Below are 19,267 nucleotides of genomic sequence, written 5' to 3'. Positions count from 1 at the left end.
ATAGTGAGGTCTAGGTATAGCAAAAAGAACCTACATTCGGTCAAATATTCCCAACATGAACACATCAAAGGAAAAGCCACTACAGTAAAGAAAAAGTATAAGCAAAAATTCCACAGCAAAGACCAATTTAGGAATAATGGCAAAAATTCAAGTCCCATTTTTTGAAATGGTTCATGTAATTGAAGGTATTTTGGCAATATACAAGAGCCAACCATGCTATAGGATTCTCTAGTTAGTGTAATGATATATCCTCTTTATATGCATACACAAAATCTTTTAGTACATTTTGGAATCATTTTGCTAATATTGTTCATTGCTACATGGAAAAATAAACTCAAATTTAGTCAAAACTTGACATGCTAAAGTTTGACTACTCACAAGTAAGGGGTCTTTTGGAAGAACAAAGGATATCATTCTCCTGTTTTAGAGGTCAGACTATAGAAAATGCTAGTTCTTGACTTTTAGTACTTTGCAAATGAGCTGCATTTTCTTGCAAAATGGTATGAATTTTGAGCCTTAATAGAAAGCTTATATTATTTAAAGTATCATCTAAATCTCTAAGAGAAAGCCTCCCCCTCATTCAATTATGTGATGGCCATGAGGTAAGCTTCCCTCTCATTTACATACATAATGAGCATGAGGCTCGAACTTAAGTTCGAGTCTCCATGCTTTCTGATAGGCACAAATCCCCCTCATTTACATATATAATGAGCACGAACAAGCATGGAGGCTCCATGCTTTCCCCTCGTTTACATACATAAATTGGCATAAACAAGCATGGAGGCTCAAACTTATGTTCGAGCCTCCATGCTTGCTAATAGGCATAGATACCACAAGCCTCCATGATTCCCCCTCATTTACATACACATTGAGCATGAACAAGCATGGAGGCTCGAACTTAAGTTCGAGCCTCCATGCTTGCTAATAGGTACCAATCCCATACTTTCTTGGTTCAAGTTAAGATATTATAAGCTTGGCAACCACCCTCACGGAGTGGTGCTAGCTCAAAACATCTTATCAAAAAGTAGAGATCTTCTCAATTTTTCTATGTGGAGGTTCTCTTCTCTAGATGCTTCCTTCTTGACCCAAATACCTATTCTTGGTAAGCCGCATAGCTAGAAACACTTAGTGCAAGGAAAAATGACTTGCTACACACTAGAATAGACCAAGCTATCACAACTTGACCTGCCCCGCACTTGACCAAGCTGTCACAACTCAAAGGAGCTTCTACACAAGACGTCTCACAAGGCTTATTTAAATCTCCTTTCTCAAAAGTCCAAAAAGAATTGGGTTTAGCAATACAGCAGGGCCTCAATTTTGACAATGGTTACATGTGATGAGTGATAACAAGTTACATTTTACAAGCTGGTGGTGGTGGTAATGAAGAGATAGGGAGGATTGCAGCTAAGTTTGGATCAAGGCCCATAAAGAGGAACTACATATTGTGGAGGGGCGAGGGGGAAGGTCTAGGAGAGTGCAGGTAGCCCAGGCCTCACACATCCATCTTGAGGCCATGGCTTTGCTTGCTCGACTAATCTGAGTCGACTCATCTCATGCGGTGCGTTTGTGATGGGAAATAATCCTTGTGGAAGCGGGCTAATGATCTCGAAGCAGCGTCAGGTAAAGAGATGATGGCGCCCTCATTAACGAAGGTGGAAGCAATTTGATGATCTAAAAGTAGCAGCAGGTGGAAGCAAGCTGTTGATCTGGAACATCATCAGGTGAAAAGCTTGCTAATGATCTCAAAGCAGCGTCAGGTAAAGAGATGATGGCGCCCTCATCACATACAAGTTTGGGAGAACTGAGGGCAAGCTTGGAGACCACCTTGATCTTGTGTTTATCTTTGACAGCGACGGCGATGACAGACACAATTTTTGCTTCAGAGGTTGGCTAGGCCACTTGAGCCGCTCAGAATCTGCCGCTGCCTCTTATGCTGCGCGCCGTGCACGGCCGGTGGCGCGAAGCGTGTTTAGGGGAGATGCTGCAGGACGAGACGTTGGGCAGGTGCGCCCCGGAGGCCAGCAGGTTCATGGAAGCGATTTGATGAAGCAGCATCAGGTGGAAGCAAGCTGCTGATCTTGAGCAGCATCAGGTGAAAAGCTGGTGGCACCCTACTCAATGCAAGTACCATCCTCAAAGTCGATGAGGAATTGTTGCTCATCCTGTGGATGACGTCGTCCTACTGCTCTTGCAAGCTCACAACCTACGTCGTGACCTCACCTCAACCTCCCAAGGGCTCACACCTTGTGCGATCTCATGTGAGCACCTGCAACAACAGCCCCTCCATGGAGGTGCATTTCTCCCCTTGTGGCTTGAACTTGTCAGACGCTCGTCTCATCAGGCGTCAGATCTCCTGACGATTGTCAGCTTGAAGCCGCTCAAAATTCAAATTAAAGTGCAACGTGAAGGCAGCTCAATCAACCTTCCCTTTTACTTTGGTCATTATTCATTTCAAAGTTTGAGTTTTGTCACGTGACTTGTTTGTTTGCAGCACGATGGCACCACCACAACTCACAATGTTTTTAAATTTTGTTGAGTCACATTAGGGAAGTGGTGCTCCTCTACATTTTAGAGCCTTGTGCCTCGCCCTCAAGTTTGAGCCTTCAGCATTGGCAAAGAGCCTCAAACCACAACTCAACTCTCTATCCTTCATGTTTGACACAAGTAGTTATCCTCTAGACTTTAGAGCCTTGTGCCTCACCCTCAAGTTTGAGGCTTGAGCAGTGTTAGTGAGCCTCAACCCAAAATAGAACACTCTAACCTCCATGTTTGACACAATAAATTCTCCTCTAGACTTTAGAGCCTTGTGCCTTACCCTCAAGTTTGAGGCTTGAGAATTGTCAAGGAGCCTCAACCCACAACCCCAACACACTAACCTCCATGTTTGAGACAAGTAGAATAGCCAAACGCTTGAAACTCATGCATTTGCAAGGAGTTGTATCCTAGATTTTCACATGATGTTTGTAACAATCTTTGTTTTGGGAGAAGCACGGCCTTAGAATTGAATATTTTCGATCATAGCCTCGTGAAAACAAGTTCCTTCCTTTTCTTTTTGCTCACACAAAGTGGATTAGCTAGAAGCATGAAGTGCAACCAAGACTTTGAGCTTCAAATCTAATATATGTGTGACAGTTGTTGCATGTCTATATCTAATGTGGTGGCTACAAATAAAACTTGTGAGTGCATCATCCAAACACTACATCATCTGACAGTTCTAATATATGTGCATGCCTGCATATAAAGTGGTGGCTACAAATAATACTTGTGAGTCCATCATCCAAACACTACATTTCCTTCAAGAGCTAGAGAGAAGAAAATGTGCATCTTCGACCGAGTTCACCTCTCCTAAAAAAATAGAGACAAGAAGAATTATCCCATTTTAGTGAATTTTTCCAAGAATTCCTAAATTATAGTTAGCAAAGAAAAAGCCAATAAAGCTTTCTCCATAATCAGAAGAGCTCCAAGATTGAGTAACCCATAGTATCAGCTATATGCAGTAAAACCTCATCAAATTATCCCATTCACTTTAGATAAACAAAAAATAGCAGTCTCAAGAGAGTAAGTGATCCCAGGCTTCAGTAGTGGAATCAATTATAGCAATACCTACACCAGAATCCAGTATTAATTCCATGTAATACACGGCACTAGAAAGCCCTTTATCAATTTTATACCATATACTACTCAGATGTACTCCACCCAAGCCACCAATAAACAAAGATCTGACAAGTTCAAGGCCACATTCACAATTTACAACATTCCTCATAGGCATGAAATTGCAAATGCATTAGTAAAAATAGTTTAGACTGGAATCTAAGCAGGCAGCAGAGAGATACCACATCGAGTAACAGTATAAAAGAGGGGATAATAAGCCAAAAAACACCATATAAGACATCCATCATGCCACCTCATTTTTTAGAACATAAGTTAGTAAAACAGATTGTTGCTCAGTGTATTAAGTAAGTAATAATCGACCAATGGTTAGGAACCCACTCGAGAGGCAGTAAGTAAGTTTAGTATTTCCATGATGCAAGATTCAAACCAGCAACACACACGGCAATCCACACTCAATTTCATAGTTTATGCAAAGCACGTCAAGGCTAAGTGAGGGAGTTAAAACCCCTCACCTATTTAAATAGGAAGGGTTGTCTACCGGTGAGGTTCCATCAACAAACTTGGGGTGAGCAAAAGCCTTCATAGCTGCAAGTGGCAAAATTCCCAAATTGCCCACTAGTTCAAAAGGGACACGGGATCAAAGCAAGAGAGGTACAAGTTCAGAAGGGCCACATGATCAAAGCAAGAGAGGTATAAGTTCAGAAGGGCCACAGGATCAAAGCAAGAGAGAACGCATGTGCAGGAGAGAGAATAGAGAGAATTACATAGCGTAGAGCTTACTATTCACGAGGGCCGACAAAGTGAGGCCGACCCTGCATGGGCTATGCCAAAAAAACATCACGACAAAATGAGAATGAGTGAGGAAGACTTGGCATGAAGTTGCGAGGAAAGAGCACAAAAAATGAGGATTTTTTTTATTTTCTTTTTGGGGGGGTGGGGGACAAGGTAAATAAATATGGTAGGTAAGCAGCAAGGTTAAGTCCCATAGATGGTTAAAATGTGAGATTTTCAAGGGTTAATTCTCGCCAACTCCAACCTTCAATATGCCTAACAAAAGCCCTCAAACTTCTAGACCCTTATTAAGCCACACCAAATGAGCCAAAAAACCTAAAGATTCCATTGAGAGAGTTATTCCAAAAGTATTAGTGCAGATGATGTCAATTGCAAATAAACCAAAGTTATATGCACGTGAAAATCCATCAGTTCCAATAACTATAGCAACAGCAAGGGCAGTGGCATGAACCTTCACAACGTTATGCTACTAAAAAGTATACTTATCAGCTCCATCATGTAACAAGTGAGCAAGTGAGTCCTAGTTTATTAACATAGGTGCATCAATGTAATGTGTGTGTGTGTGTGTGTGTGTGTAAAGAGAGAGAGAGAGAGAGAGAGAGAGTATTATTGTCTTGAAAGGTTATAATATGACCTCTGGGTCCAAATCAAACATGCCAAATCATCTATGCTGAGTTGATTAATGACTCTTGATTGCTTGAGAATTATGGAGATGAGGGTGACAAATTAAGCATCAAAGGGAATGGGAGCTAAGTTGGATCACTACTAAAGTACAAGTGTGGATGAGGAGATCAAGAGAGAAATAATGTCACTTTTCTTTTTTGAATGATGACAGTTAGAGAAATAAGGCCGAAGATTCTTTCCATGGCTTTAATAGCATATGCCAGTGACGGTGATGTCATGTTTGCCTTTAGCGTTCCTCTTTATTACATGTCTTTGAGAGGTGATACTTCTCCTTGTTGTTTACTAGATGAGGATGAAATTTTCCATGCCACATCACATTGTGAGTGATTTAGCACCTTCTCTAGTGGGAGCTTTGGTTGTGTGCACTTGGCCAATGGTTTGACGTTTGACATGGTAGGTGCAGGAGATGTTTGTTTGTCATTACCTAGTGATGCATCATATACGCTACGTCATGTGCGCTATGTTCCTCAGTTGAGACAGAGCTTGATCTCAGTGAGACGATTAGCAAATTATGGGTGTCAAACACTGCTTAGAGAGCAGTCTTTCCAGATGCATTGCAGTTCATTAGTGATTGCCAGAGGAGCCCGAAATGGATTGGTATATCCTATGCATGTATATGAGTTTCGAGATGGCATGGTCTCGATTTTGTTTCTTGTATGCTTTGAGCGAGAGACGAGACGTGTCTCCTTCTTTGGTGAGCTCTGCCATGCTCACGAAACAAAGCATTTAATTGTGTAGGATGTGTTAATAGACTCTATAGAGACAGAGATAGAGCAAAAATTCTCTAGTGAAACACATTAGTTGTCATTGTAGGCTATTTAGGTAGAGGAATAGTGGATCTGCTCACTAAAGACACGGGCAAAGATGGTGGACATGGAGTTCTTTGATATGCTCATGCTAGAGGCTGATGAATTGGTGCCAAGACGCACAGTTTTGCCTATGGGTGAGAGGGACGTAGCGATCCCAATGTTGGCATTCACAGATCCATATGTGATGTCCTGATGATGTTGTACATGCAAATAGCGCATGGGAGGCTAGGACAGACAGGTTTGCACGATTTTTTTTTGCAATAGGGATTGTCATTTTACGGAGACTAACACTAGCATGATGCATAAAGGAGTTTTGCAGACCATACAAAGTAGTCTGCAAGATCTACATGCAGGCTCTAGTGTGGGTACGCACGCTCACCTATCACTAGAGCCAATTCAGCTGCATGTAGATCGATTGAGCAAGCCAGTGGGCATAGGTTGAGAGAGTATCTCACGTGTTTTCTTATACATACTAGTAGTTTAGGTAGGACCCACTTATTGCCTTTAAGTGGGAGATTGTTGGGGTAAAGGCCTCTGTGCCTTGCCCAGCTGCCCAGGCTATGGCCATTCGTCCCCACTGACCACCTTATTCTTTTGTGCATATACAAAGAATAAGGGGCAACTCATTCTTGAGTCTTGCTCCACCCACACACCTTGCACTCCCGCTCCTTCTTTCCCTTCCCGCATGCACTGCACAGTGCACGCATTTCGCACCACGGCACTCTTCACTTTCGTAAGCCACAAATAATATCCATAGCTATACTTTCATATGGAGAATCAAGAATTGGAAGTGGTTTTAGCAAACTAGGTTGTTTTCCACGATCATATTTGATCTTTTGACATGTAATTTCATTGAGATACATATCCTTGGATGTCCTTCTTCAAAGTAGGTCAAAAGAGATATGTTTCAATGGCACTCATTGTTGCCTGAATTCCTCTATGCATGACATAAGGTGGATCATGTGATTCATACATGACCTTATCTCTCAAAGATTTGGTAACACATAGCCAAGAGCCATAGAGAATGTAACCATCTTGAATCTTATATGGTTCTTGTATTCTCCCCGGAGCTAGGGCTGACATAACATCTTGAAAATTTGGTTCCATAGCATACTTATCTACCATAGAGATAAGATCATTGTGAGAGGCTACAGACACACAACAAGATCCTCATAATAGTGCATTAACTACTTAATTGTGCTTGCCAAGAATGTGAGAAATATGAGAATGAAATTGAAAAAGAAAATTTACCTTGCTCATATGTTTGTCAGACAGCTTGGTTTGCATCATAAAGTACTTGAGACTTTGATAATCCATTCGTATGTTGAAGGGCATCCTAAGAAAATAATACCTCCATAAATCCAAGGCATAAAAGACAACTAAAAACTCTTTTTCATAGATGTCAAGGCTCATCTCATTAGAAATAAATCGACAACTCTCATTTGCTATAGCATGCCCTTCTTGGAGAAGAACCGCTCCAAGCCATCACCACAAGCATCACAGTGAACCTCAAATGGCTTAGAGAGGTCAGGTAACACTACAACAGGTTGAGACTTGCATCTCCTTTTAATTTTAGTGAATGCTTCTCTCTTTTTGTCGGTCCATATGAATCTTCTATAGTATGAGCACATTACAATGAAACTTCGTAGCTCATGCAGATTTCTTGGATCAAGCCATGCATTTATTACCTTAAGCTTTTGTGGATTCATTGGGATTCCATCCTTGAAGATAATATGACATAGATAATGAATCTCTTGTAAGAAGAATTCACTCTTTTTACAATTAATGTAAAGTTTGTTATCTCACAATGCTTGAAACATTGCCTTGAGATGCTCTTTGTGTTCTTCCAAGGATTTAGAGTAGACCATGTTATCATCAAAGAATACTCCAACATAAGTCCTATGTACACAAAAGATACATTCCATCATTTGATTGAATGTGTCTGGAGCATTTGTTAGTCCAAAAGGGAAGACAAGATATTCATATAGCTTAAAAGTTGTCATGAATGTTGTCTTGTGAATAGCTTACAGTATGATTTGTATTTGATGATAGCCACTTTTGAGGTCTATTCTACTAAAGTAGGTAGAACCTTGTAGCTCATCAAACAAACCTTGAATCCTTGGGACAAAAAATATGTTCTTTATTATTAATTTATTAAATGCATGATAGTCTACACACATCCTGTATGTACTATCAATTTTGTGCACTAATAAAACATGAGAATAAAATGGTGAAGAGCTAGTAGGTCTTACCATTTATTTTTGTACAAGCCCGTTAACTTGCATCATAATTTCCTCTTGTTAAGCTAGTGAGACTCGATGGGAGGCTTATTAGGAGGCAAGCTCCTTGGAAATAGATCAAACTTGTGATCATCATCTCCCCTTTTAGGAGGTAACTCTCTTGGGATGTCATTAATGAACATTTCAACATTCTCATTTAGAAATAAATGAAGATCACTTTCTTCTTTTAATGAACCATGAGAAGAGATAGAATTATTCATTGGAGCATCTTTGACAAATACCATGTAAGTAGATATGAAATTTTTATTGACTTGTCAAAGGATTCATGGAATACAATGTGGATAATACACCCTTTCTCACTGATTTGAAGAGTCATATCTCTACCCTTATGTTGAAGCTTAACAAAAAAATTTAGAAATTTGACGGAGATAGCCATCTGATCGAACTTGGAAGCATGTTGCTCCAAGTAGTACATCTTTGTTCTTTAATGGAGATATTATGGAGTCTATGGGTCTTCAAAGGATCCTTTTTCTAGATAGGATTGTCCCAATTCATGAGCATGTATTTTTATTTTGATGTTAATCCCATCAATATATAGTTTTGTGTGGAACTAGAATCAAATATGATCAGTGTATCATGCTCACACAATTTGGTCCATGCATAACATAGAGGACTTCCAGGTGGAAAGCCTCCCTCTTCTTGAGTAGTTTCAATCGCAGATATAGGGGTTTCCTTCTTTGCATGTTTTTGAGGGACAGTAAAGTAGCCTAGTTGGACACATTTAAAACATTGGTTATCTCTACGGTAACTCTCTATATCTTCAAGAGATAATAGATTTTTCCCTTGGTATTTAGATTTGTCTTTGGGCTTACCAATTTTGGCAAAAGTATTTTGATTTCTCCTTTCTCCTACGGCTTGTCTCTTCCATTCTTTGACTTGGATGCCTTGTTCGAATCTTGAAATTTACAGTTGGAGGCTATCATTGAATGACGAATAACCTCCAATATAGTTTGAGTGTTGACATAATCTCTAAAATCTTTTGGGAGTCCAATATAGGAATGTTGATTTTACTCAAAGAAGTTGATGCACTTATACACAGTTGCTTTGAGATAAGGATTGCAAAATTTCTCGATGTATTTCTACATGTTCTCTCCATCCTTTAGTTTTAGAATCCTCCATGCTCTCAGGACTTGATTTGGAGTCCCACTTGATAGGAATTTCTTAATGATAGCATCTTGACATGTCTTCAAAGTTTTTGGTGCCTCTCGTTTAGAGCCTAGACTTGCCCACCATTGGCAAGATGATTTTTGGAAGTCCATAGCAACATGTGACAGTTTGGAAGACTCCAAGAAATTCTCACCTCCAAAAGCCGCATCAAATTGTTGTATGAAGCTCAACACCTTGTCAATATTTCCAAAGGTTCCTCAAAAGAAAGGAAGGTAACACTTTTGCCTCCTTCTTTAAACTTCCACGAGCAGCTAGCTCTCTCCTAGGTTGCATGTGAATGTTGATAACCTCTTCTCTTGGACTCTTTGGAATAACTACTATTTGAATTGGAAGAACTTTTTGATTCAAACGAGCTTGATGGTGACGCAGGGGAGGTTTATGATTTCTTCTTTCTTCGCTTCTTCTCACTCTACATGTGGAATTTCACTGCATGGTGATGGTGCTTTGTGAATCAAGAATTTATTTGTAAAGAGTGATTACTTAGCATAAAACTAGATATCTTTTTCTTGAGAATCAAGGAGAAGCTCTTATGGATTTCCAACATTCTTGGTTTAAAATTTGTTGATTAATCGGAGTAGAGAGGAAGGTCGTAACATTGCCCGTGATAGTGAGCAAAATCCTTATGGCCTTCCTGATAGCTCAATAGTGGTAAAGCCTTAGGTACTCTCGTAGGATCCACTATCCCTCCACTATTAAGACTACAACTTCTAGGTGTTTAAGAACCTAATATGTATGGGTTAATAGATCCTTGTCTTCCTTATCTTGGCTAATTAACATGCTCAATTTAAGAACCGTCCTTTCTTCAAAAAGAAAGAATAACCTTGAAAAGCTCTAATACCAATGTCAGAGTATTGAAAATATAGTAGCAAAAAAATGAAAATTAATTTGTAGATCAATCATTTGTATATAACTAAGCACGTTGTAACATAACATTTGCAAAAACATGCATAATTTCATCAAGATTCAATCATGCATGCACATATGAACTGAAACCCAATTAAAGAGAGAGAAGATGATGAGCTTTGAGAAGAGCATGGAGACCTTTCTTTATATTGAGGATTGCATGGAGCTTCAAGAGCCAGGAAGACTAAAGTACCCTTGCTCTCTCCAGTGCAGTCCCGCAAAAACAACGAAAAATTCTTCTTTTTGCAATCCTTAAATCAAAAACCTCTGAACATGAAAGTTGTTCATCTTGCCATTTTCAATAAGATTCATGACCCATTTTCTTTAAAAAACGCATGTTTTTTTAGTTATTGAAAATACTCACTAAGTTCCTTAGAGATAGTTTTCTATTTTTAGAACTATCCCTTTTACCCTCTCACTTGCATGGGAGGCTTGTGGACCATGTCCCTTATTTCCACATAGCTTTAGTTTTGCATGTGTGGATAATAACACCTTGGCTCCAATTCCCACCTTATGGTTAGCCATATTGCACAAATTTCGGAGGCTTTCATAATCCGGTTTGGCCTCTTTTGGGCTCATAAATGTCTCGTTTCTGTCAAAATTTTGATTGAATCCTTGTTACATATACATGTGGTAGTGATGTGTGTGAACACGCTTAGGACTGTCGGGGCATTTTTTCCCTCGCTATAGGAGGTTTTTCCTCTTGTGTATTGTATATACGCCCATCACTCTAGGGCTATCTTATCTTTACATTGCATACTAAGTAATACACTCTCTATTGTGTGCCTTGAGATTCCTTCATCTTACCTAGCTGTGTGTGTTTTCTTGCAACCCTAATTCCAACAATTGGTATCAGAGCAGGTTGCGTCCTCTCGAGCTTAGTCGCTAGCAACTCCAGCACACACCTGCTCACTTTCTTTGATTTTTGTGAGCTTTGGTGAGCGTCAGCAAGTTGACAAATACTTCGGAGAGAACTCATAGAGCCTAGTTTGCTCAGATTTTTTATTCAGGCTCAATTCGGCCTCCGTTTTTCCCTACAAGCAGTCCTGCGCATGCAATTTTGTCATTTTGTGCAAATTTTTAGTCACTGCCATTTTTTGCATAATAGGCCCTTTATAGTCTTCTACGATTTGTGTTGTATACACGTGTTGTTCCCGCTTTGTTTGTCCTCTTTTTGGGTAGTTTTCACATTAGGTGCAACATTTACCATGGTTGAAAACAACACATATGTGCTCAAGATGTTTGCTGTTAAGGACAGATTGAATGTGGACAATCACCCTATGTGGGCTTATATGATGCAACATGTCCTTGTGTCAAAGGGCGTTTGGAATATTGTGCAAGGCTAATACGTCCTGGTTTTGAGGATGTAGACAATGTTAGGAAATAAGACGTAGCTAAATAGATAATTGAGTAGATTACTTAATGGAGAGAGACAAATTTACATACACGAGATTATAGAGTAGAGAGAGAGAGAGAGAGAGAGAGAGAGAGAGAGAGAGAGAGTACACACGATATACGTGGTTCACCCAATGTGGGCTACGTCCACAGGAAAGCAGCCACTCAATGGCTTTAGTACTTCAAAACAAGAAGTAGTTTACAAAGGGATTATACCCTTAATGGAGCTCCCGCCTTGCTTCACTCTCACCACCTCACACTCACCTTGTTGCATCAACTTCACACTGTGAAATGTGTGTAGAAATGGCCTCCTTTTATAGGCCAAAAGGGCTCCCTCTCTCATGAGAGACAGCCATGTGTAGCCGCCCTTGTGTAGATAAGTCCAAATCGGACCCTCCAGTCCGCCCATGTGTGGCCGCCCTTGAGAAGACAAGTCCACTTTTGAATTCGGCCACCGGACACTGGCCATTGACTTCCGTCCACCGGCCACCGGCCATTGACTACCGGCCACACCGGCCAACCGACGGTTTTTTCCCGACCGCCATCCGGCCATAATATTCCGGCGAGGGGAAAAAAAAAGTCTCGGGGCGTGGCCCCTAAAGTTGCCCTCGATTTTTGGCCGTAAAATTTTGGTTTTCAGCGAGTGATTTTCCTTCACGCACGATGGCTTCTCCTCATAATGGGGGCCTTACAAATGTGCGCTTTTACCACATAAGATTACAAGGTAAATCAGGCTCCATACTTAACAGACAATGTTGAGGATGTTGCAGGTTTTGGTTGCTGCTGCCATAGCTATTTTGCATATGGCCGAGCAAGATCGTTGGGATGTAAAATATGTGCATGCTCCTGCTTTGATTGTGTTGTCTACGAAGTGCACTATTACTCCTCATATTCATTCTGAAAATCTACAAAACAGGCAAACAGGCTTGGGATGTTCTTGTTGGTCTTTATGCAAGTCGCGATGAGACAAAAATTGCATTGCTGCATAAAGAGCTGAAATCAAAGATTATGCATCAGGAAGATGAAATGGAAACTTTCCTTGATGGTATCAAGGATAAAAATGAGCAACTTATTTCTGCAGATGAAGCCATTTTTAACGGTTCCCTTGTGTAGATTGTTCTTGATGCTTTGCCAGATTCTTACCAGACTTTTGCTAGTACTTGGAAACTTATGACCCAAGGAAATCCTGAAGTTGTCAAGTTTTATGCATTGTGCACATTGTTGTTGCAAGAGTCACTTTCCACAAAAAAAGGGCTAAATAGCGTGCAGTTGAACAGGATTTTATTGCTACTCAAAGAAAAGGTGGTAGCAACAATGTAATCGCTTCTCATGGCTCTTCTGTGAGCGGAAAATCTTATGTTCCTAATGCTTATGTTGGCAACACTTCTTATGGGAATTCTGGTGATAAGGGAAAAAAGAAGATGCATTGCCATTATTGTAAATCTAATGATCACTTGATCAAGCAATGTCCAAAGTTGAAGGCAAAAGAGGCTAAGAAGAAAGAGGTTGGATCAACTACAGGGTCCAATACAAGTGCAGCTATTGTAGAGTCTTCTATGAAAGGAGATTGTGATGCTGATGTAGATACAGAGTGGGCTTTTAGTGTAGAGTGTACTTATGATCCTACTGTCCATGATGCATGCATGCCAGTTTTTGTAGATTCACATGTGTGGTATTTTGACAGTGGTACTACAAAGCACATTACCTCACATCGTGATTTGGTTACCACCATTGAGTTTGTCCCTCATGGGAATTAAGTCACTTGTGCCAACAACGCCTCTTATCCGATTCAGGGATTTTGAAAGATTATGCTTATTGTTGCAATGGCAGTTCTTTCACACTTGTTGATGCATTGTATGTACCTGGAATCAAGAAGAATCTTTTGTCTATATCTTCAATTGCCAGACTTGGTCTTGTAGTCAAAGTTGTGGATGACAAATGTATACTACATGATCTCAATTTTGGTGATGAAATTGTTTTATCTAGCATTTTATGTCGTGGACTGTACAAGCTCACTTTGTATGACAAGTGTGGGAAGAATTTTGCAAATGCTCTTGTGGATTCATAGGCTATTTCAGATGCAAAACTTTGGCATGCACGTTTTGGGCATCTGAATTTTGACAGTTTGCTGTGTTTGCAAAAATCTGATATGGTTGCTTCTTTGCCGCCTCTTGAAGCACATGTCAAACATGTTTGTGAAGGCCATATTTTGTGTAAGAAGTTTCCACAGGATGGTTCACTTAGGGCCACATGCAGGTTGTAGCTTGTGCATAGTGATGTGGCCCATGCAAACTCCGTCCTTGGGAAATTACCTTTACTTCATGACTCTCATTGATGATTACTCCATGCATGCTTATGTATATCTCAAGAGATAAAACCCTAATTCCAAAAATTCTTATCAAACTTCTATTTCCACTTGCCATATTGCACACTCTTAGAGGCTTTCGCGATCCATTTCGGCCACTAGCCATATTGCACAATTAGAGGCTTTCATGGTCCATTTCGACCTCTTTTGGACTCGTAAATGTATCGTTTTTGTTAAAAGCTTAATTGAATCCTTATCAAATTTTGTTGTCACTTTTATAAAATGCATTCACCTTCTGAGCCCTTAGGTCTCCCCAATGTCAAAAAAGTAAAAAACCGTTCAAAACATCTTAAGTGCATAAGTGAAGATGAGTTTATAAAGAGATGGTTGAGTGCACATTGATATATTTGTGTTTTTCTTTTGCTTATTTTCCCTGCAACATTTTCTTCTCTTTTGAGTGTCTTGCAATATGCACTATATAGCTCGTGAATATATATTTTTTGAAGCCATTAGGAGAGCCACCATAATAGAATGGCCAATTCTAACGATAAAAAAATGTTTTAGTAGAGCGAAAATGAAATTTGGTGACAATGAAATAACCTTTGCATAAGCTCGTAGAGCTTTGTATTGCCAAAAATTTGATTCATTTTGACCTCCATTTCCTTTCATAGGAAATTTTTTCTCTCAAGTATGGTTTTTGACAGTAGAAATTTCCACAAAACAAGTACTTTGTAGTATTTTTTGTTTGTGTAGATTTTCCTTTACACAAGATACTTTGCATCAAAGTACTTTGTAGTCTTTTTAGTTTTTATAGATTTTCCTTTACACATGATACTATGCATCAAAGTGCAGTCAAAGGCCATGGCTGACAACAATGATGTTTTCTGCATGTTTTCTCTAGATAACAAATTGGATGGAGCAACTACCCACTTTGGGCATACATGATACAATATATCCTTGTTGCTAAGGATGTTTGGAGTATTTTTTTAGGGTTATGATGTACAACCATGTTCTGTGGATGATAGTGCTAGTTCTAGAAACTCCACTGCTAGAGTTTTGCCTACTAATGAACAAGCATGTTGAGACGCTAAAGACGTGCAATCTCATGCATTGACTGAACTTTCTGCTAAGTGTTCCATTTTGCCACACATTTTATCACCACAAGCAACAAAACAGGCATGGATAGACTCAAATTCTTTGTATACAAGTCCCAATTTTGAAAAAGGAAATTGTGTAAGAGTTAGATATGCACAAGGAGGATGATATGGATGTATTTTTTATGGAGGTTAAAGATCTAAATGAGTATTTAATTGCTATCAGTGAGGCCATTTGTAAAAATTCTCTTGTACATACAATGTTAGATGCTTCTCAAGTTTTTATCATACTTTTTTCTCCACCTTTAGACTTCTAATAGAGAATAAACTTGATGATGTGAAGTTTGATGGTTTTGTCTTTGTATTATTGCGAGAGGCTCCATCTAGAAAAACAAGGCTAAGCAATGTGCTTTTGGACATGCATTTATGGCTATGTGTCAAAAAAAGAATATCATTGTTGCCACCTCCAATGCTTCTTCAAGTAGTAGGCCTACCCCTACGATTGCTACTTCTTCAACCAGAAGTCTAACATTAAATGCAACAAGAAGATGCAATGTCATTACTATGAGGCAAGTGATCACCTCATCAAGCAATGTCATAACCTTAGTGGCCATTTTTTATGCTTCTTCAAATGAAAACTCGACAAATGTTGTGCAGGATGCATAATGGGCTTTTAGTACATCATGTCAATACGACTCATGTGTTCATGATGCATGTATTCTCGGGAGCTGCACCTTGAAAAATCTTGTATCATGTGCGATTGAAGGTTAATAGAAAACCCCCTCTACACATTTTATAGATTTCAATATAATAGGCCCTCTTTTTTCATCAGCTTATACATTTGTTTGAAATATGAATTAATAAGCCTCTTGTGTTGATGTAAATCTATAACTTTTAGAGCTAAAATATACCCTTCTATCAAGCGCATGTGATACACTCCAGAAAGTGCACCCCTAGAAATGTATTGCAAAATTTGTAAATCATGTGTGGTACTTGCACTTAAGCATAGTATGTCTCATTGTAATTTGTTCACTTCTCTTGAGACTGTAATGTTGTCACATGTGCCAAAAATGCCACTTATCCAATTAAGGGAGTTGGAAAGACGGAATGTTGTATAGTCAAAAGCCAAGCTTCGGCACATGAATTTTGTAAAATCAAAAGCCAAGCTTTTGCACATGCGTTTTGGCTTGAGGTTGTCATGAGTGTTGCATATGTACTAAATAGATGTCTTACTAAAGCATTGCAACCGATCACTTTGTATGAGGCTTGGCATGGAAAGAAGCCATGTATTGGTCACTTGCCTTTGTTTAGTTACCTGGCATATGCTTGGTGCCTTAGAAACAATGCTAAAAATTCGATGATAATGCTATAAAAAGTATTATTGTTGGCTACAATCTTGAAAGAAAAAGTTTATAGGTTGTATCATCTCCAAAGAGAGTGTATCTTGATTAGTTGAGATGTTGTTTTTGTGGAAGATGTAGTTCAATCCTTGTTAGCATGTACCAAGGAGACCAATGTGAGCTCATAGAATGTATGTGATACGTTGTTGCCTCTGCTTGAGGGTGGGAGAGGCACATGTACATCCTATGGGTTTTAAATGACATTATAGATCAACCAAATTTTGACAATTGAGAGTACAGGGCTAAAACTGAGCACGCTCATGTATGCTAAAATGGCTATTGCAAACTTTGGGGGATAGTAAATTGGGTGCACTTTTGGCTAGTCATACTCATCTCAATTCCCTGCATGCCCCTTATGCACTAGATTGTTATGATTTGGTAGCATTGAGTATGCATGAAGAGAAAGAACCTTTATCATTTGATGAAGCATAACTAATGTAATGGAAACTAAGTAGTATGCTATTTATGGAGAATGGTACACAGTCTTTGTGTGAGTTGCCTCCTAACAAGAAGCAGTTCACCCTAAGTGGGTTTTCAAGCTGAAATATAAGTTGATGGTAGTGTTCATCGTTAAAGGTAGACTTGCGGCAAAAGGTTATGCTGAAGAAAAGGGTATTGATTTTGATAAGCCTTTTGCTTCCACTTATTGTATGATTACCATTCATAGCATTTGTGCATTGGAAGCTCTTAATGGTTGGAGTAAACATCAATTGGACATTAAGATTACACTTTTAAATGGTAATATTCATGAGTAATTGTATGTAGCATAGCCTCATCGTTTTGTTAAAAAAGGGCAGGAAAACAAGGTGTGTAGGCTTAAGAAGGCCTTGTACGGTTGAAGCATGATCCACACACTTGGTAGAAAAGATATATGCATTCTTGGTTGCACATGATTTTTTGTGATTAGTCCAACTCAGAGCACTTTGTATGTCAAACATGTGGATAATATATTTTTTATCATTGTGCCTATGTTACTGACATGTTGTTCACTATACCAAATGAGGGACATATTGTTCATTTAAAGTTGAATAGACTACCTCTTTTAAAATGTCAAATTTGGGGCTTTTGTACCATTATTTATGCATATAGTTTAAGGAGGTTGATGGAGGTATTGCTTTGTGTCCAACAAAGTATATTTCAAGATTATTGTGTAGGGCTTGAGGATTGCAAAGCTATTGCTACTCCAATGGATAGAGGCTTGAAGCTTAGTCTTCATGATGCTGGAGACTGCTTTGATGTCACTCTAACATCAAGCTATTGGTTGCCTCATTTAGGTGTGCATCACAAGGACAAATGTTCAATATGTAGTCTAGCAAGTAAGCATATACATGCATAGCCCAAGGTCTATGCATTCGAAGGCACTTACATGGATCTTTTGCTTCTTGATTGGCACTATTTATCTTAGGTTGTTTTAACCCAAGGGGGATTCATTACCGCATGATTTACATCCTTTTATAGACTTTGCATGGGCCGGTTAATATGACACACAAATGTCAACTAGTGGTTTTTGTTTTGTGTCGGACAACCCACGCATATCTTAGTTGAGCAAGAAGCAGCATGCACCAGCCACTTCCATTTGTGAGGCAAAGTACAAGGTTGATATTGTTGATTATATTTGGCTAGTACCCCTTTTGGGGACATGGGTGTTGGACAACAATTTGCCACCACTAACAGTCAAGGTGCTTTGGTAGTTTTAAAAACACCAATGATCCATGCTCGCACAAATCACACCCCGCTGATCTTTTCACAAAGGCTCTATCTCCTGAGAAATTTCAAGCTTTTCGTAACTCTTTGGGCTTACTCCCCTTTGTGAGCTGGTCTCATAGGGTGACATTTCCCTATACATAAGTGCTAGCTCATGTTCACCGCATCACTCTAGGGAGTATTTGTTACCATAGCATGGTAGTGATGTATGTGAACACACTTGAGATTGATGAGGCATGTTTTTTCCTCACTACGGGGGTTTCCCCCCCTACTTGTATATGCACATATCACTCTAGGGCAAGCCTTATCTTTGTATTGGCACACTCCGTAATACTCTTTCCTACTTTGTGTGCTCTTAAGCTTCTCCTTCATCTTTTCCATCTTCTTCACGTGCCTTCCTATAATCATATTTTCATTAATTAGAAGACACAATTATGGATGTAGAGGGTGGTTCACAACTCCTCTAGCCTAGCTATCTAATTGATGTGGGAGGCAATTTTAGAGCGTGTATCAGTAGTATTGTCTTCCAAAGAGGACCTCTCAATGGGGCCTATATATGGGCTATGGGCACTCGCTCTAACACGAGGTAATGGATAGAAAGCTCATGACCTCTCTAACCACCTCCAACTAAACACCACCTTTTGTACAAGGATATTGAGAAAGTAAGGATGGTGTTTATCAATAGTCCCCATTACTTTTATTTTTTTAATATATAGAATGTATCACGATTATATAGAACACTCTAATTCAATGACAAGCTCACTTACGGGTTGAAAATAATTCCACAATAGAAGGTAAAAGCCCCAATACGCAGATAGACCCCTAAACCGAACAACTTCAGTACCATAGAGGCCCAATTATTGGACTCTATAGCTTCATTCATGGGCCTGTTAGCCTGAGTTGGAGAAATTTCTATTTGTGAAGATAAGGCCCCTCTCACATTGGAGTGGGCAAGGGATGCCAATGTTGAGATGGTGGAGGTTTATTCATTGTAGTAGCAAAAAATGAAAGATGGCTATGAGACAATGTCAGAGGGGTGGCCTTGCATGCCTGCCCAACATTTTAGAGTTGCAACCATCTGCAAAAGTGAACAGAGAAGGAT

At 39.5% G+C, this 19,267-nt stretch overlaps 1 pseudogene; it reads right to left on the bottom strand.

Annotated features, from left to right (window-relative positions):
* Positions 1-1,596: 1,596 nt before the first annotated feature.
* Positions 1,597-2,161, bottom strand: LOC147441455 (uncharacterized; annotated as a pseudogene).
* Between the last annotated feature and the right edge of the window lie 17,106 nt (positions 2,162-19,267).

Source organism: Adiantum capillus-veneris, chromosome 15 (assembly GCF_014529385.1).
Source record: "Adiantum capillus-veneris isolate H3 chromosome 15, ASM1452938v2, whole genome shotgun sequence".
In the NCBI taxonomy this organism is placed as follows: domain Eukaryota; kingdom Viridiplantae; phylum Streptophyta; class Polypodiopsida; order Polypodiales; family Pteridaceae; genus Adiantum; species Adiantum capillus-veneris.
The sequence above is the reverse complement of the archived record's forward strand: the minus strand, read 5'-3'. Positions and strand labels throughout refer to the sequence as shown.